This window comes from Arachis ipaensis, chromosome B01 (genome assembly GCF_000816755.2).
Source record: "Arachis ipaensis cultivar K30076 chromosome B01, Araip1.1, whole genome shotgun sequence".
NCBI lineage: Eukaryota > Viridiplantae > Streptophyta > Magnoliopsida > Fabales > Fabaceae > Arachis > Arachis ipaensis.
The window spans coordinates 4,610,875-4,614,255 of record NC_029785.2 but is presented as its reverse complement, the minus strand read 5'-3'; positions in this window follow the sequence as shown (position 1 = coordinate 4,614,255).

Below are 3,381 nucleotides of genomic sequence, written 5' to 3'. Positions count from 1 at the left end.
ATCCAACCTCCTCTAAAATAATATGTAAATTATCCTCTATGACATGGCTTATTTTAATTGGATGTTTAGTTTTAGTTTGAGTTAATTTAACCCAATAAAAATTAACATCTTAATTAAAATAGGATCATTTTATAATTAAATATATTTCAAAATGGGTGATTATATAATTTTTATAAATACTTGTTCATTCACATTCATCTCATTTACTTTCAACTTCAAAATCTGCACTCCTTTCTTGTCTAAATTATCTCTCTAGCTATCCATAAATTAAATTTTAAGTCTTGACAAAGGTAAAATCCAAACTCTTAATGGGAGCTGAAAATATCAGAAATTGAATACTCTCTTAAACTAAGAAAAATATGCAAAGATAGTATAATCAACAAATGTCTAAATTAACCATAAAAAATTGTTGTGCCGGATTGACAAGACTAAGCTAATTTTTTTTAGTAGAAATTACACAACTCCTATTATGATAGGAGCACAAATAGTGTTATGCAACTATGGCTAGAATAATTCTGCACCAAAAACAAATGTAAGAGAATTTTGAGGGAAGGTAGAAACAGAGATAGAGTGAGAGAAAAGGATAGCTGAGGACGGCGGAGTTGCTTGTGACGACAGCGGCGATATTTTGGAGGTCGAAACAGAGGAGAAGCAACATGCTGTAAGTTATTACCGAGAATTAGGATTCATTCTCTGAAAACATGATTTGGGGAAGAAGCAAATTCAGTTTTTAATATTTTAATAAATTATACAATTATAAAAAATAATTAATAATTTAATTATAAAATAGTTTAATCATAGTTAACATAACAACCAATTAAAGAGTGACATGTTATAGAAGATAATTTATTATAGGAAATAAAAAAGGTAGAGTAGAATTTACCTAGGGTTAAGTACTGGAATCGTCCTTAAGGTTTGGGGTGAAAATCAAAATCGTCTCCGACCTTTTTTGTTATTAAAATCATCCTAAACGTTACAAAACGTTATAAAATCGTCATTTTCTATTTTTTTGGACCAAAGTAAAATTTGAAAATAATATATTTTATATATAACTAAATATTAAATTTATTTATAAATAAACACACATAAATATAATTAAAAAAAATATAGGTAAACAAACGCATATAGTAAATAACGCAAACAACCAATTAGAAAAAGAAAGTTAAATTTTTTTTGGTTGTTCACAATATCTCCCAACCTGACAGGGCACAGGATTCGGTGGTCCAGGAACCTTTGGACCATTCTAAACAACTGGCTGCTGTTGCTGCTAAAGTACCAGAGAGATATGAAGAGACACGTGATTTAATTATGGGATTGTACTCATTAATGCACCGCGGTTATCATGCGAATATCGTGATCATCAAGCTACAAATTATACATTATGAATTAGTACCAAAAAATAGGACCTCCATATTAGTTACTGTTTGTCACATCAAATTACCTCCATGTTAGAGAGGACCTTATCCACTCTACTAGACAATTCTTGAACTTTATTTAGATCCTCGCTTTGAATAACATCGTCATTAATAACTTGGTCATCCCGTAGAAAACAAGAAAAAATTAAATTTTAAATTACTCGTAATACGTTATACTAGATATTAAATAACCATTAAGGATTACCTTTGCACTAGGAATTGTAGTTTCAAGTTGATCACCAAAATCAACTTTGATAAAATCACAGTCCAGTGACTTATTCTGTGTGTTGGTAGCATCATTTGAGACCCCCACTATATCTTCGTTAGAAGGAATATCCATGATTATTATCAACGGAAGAATATATTAGGAGTAGACTTGGTTGAAAGGCAAATAGTTAAAATAATTTGTCAACATATACAAAATTAGTCGGATTGAACACATATATATACTCAAAAAAGATAACAAAATTTGAATTCTATCTTTTAAAAAATTTGCGAAACAGCCGAATAATCTTAAAACTGTTTAAGATATCTTATCTTTTAATTAAAAACAAATACTTTTCAATTTCAACTTAAGAACATATTTTCAATTTAAGAAATTAAATTTGATCAATTTATCTAATTATATCTTATCTATAATTATCTTTAATTAGAAAAATACTCAAATGAAATTCAAAATCATAATAATAATAATAATAATAATAAACGTAACTTCTAATTCAATACGCATGGTTTGTTTGTATTTGATTGTTAATGAACATGATAAATTTATGATAAATTAATTATTTATAAAATAAAAAATCGTTTTTATAATTATATAAAATATATAGGGTCAATTTATAATTAAAATTAGTTAAAGGACTATGTAACAGTTGTTAAAAAATCTTAAAAAACATGTTTTTTTACTTGGACCACTAAGTGGTCCAAAGGTTCCTGGACCACCGAATCCTGAGCCACCTGACAGGTCAAGGACTAATCCATCGTGGATTTGAGCTCCTTTTAAAGGTCTGTTGCTGGCCAATGGGTTGCTGCATGCACAAGGCGGGATTCGAACTCCCAACACTTACTTAAGCGGACGAGTAAACTGACTACTCGACCAACCCAAATTGGTTAATTGGTGACTGGGAATATCTTGGTCGTCAAGTGAGTTCAATAAATGTTCAAAATATTCAACTTTTTCAAAAATAGACTCCATGTTAAAGTTAAATTCAAATGTCACAACAAAAAATATTAAACTAATTAATATTTGACAAGAGTTGAATTACAAGGAATAAAAATTAAAAAATATAAACTTACTGATAAGGAAAAGTAACATTTATCTAAAAAAAATATAATACGAAGAGTGAGATGTATGAGAATCGTTCTTTCGGACAAAAAAATCTTGTATTCTTTTAGAGTTTTAGTTTTAAAAATGGTTATGGAGATAGCATGAACAGATAAACAGAGTACATATACAAGTGATTACATAATAAAAAGGAATGTGTTTTAATTATTATAATGCAAATGAATGTGCTTTTATTATTATAATGCAAATTAAATATCATAAATGAGTATAAAAGAAATTAACATATATACATTAAAAAGAATAAACTAATATAAATGGCATTAATTATATGATATTATTTCCATTCAACAAGAAGAGCACATGAAATATTACAATATTAGTCAACTGAACTCATACATATAAATAAAGTAAAAAATAAAAAGTTTTCAGTTTTGGTGGGCGGCTTAAATATTTTCGTTTGATATATATATTATCAATCTAAAATAATATTTTATTTGGTCAATCATGTATTTATGACAAAATTAAAGTGTTCCATTTAGTCGATCATCATATATAGTCACCTCATAATAATCGTATAGGATATACATGGTATCCGAATCATAGTCTAACTTTTTTTACACGAGTAATTTTATTTGTTTCGTAGTATTTTTAGGTATTTAAAATTTAAATCAAATTTAATCT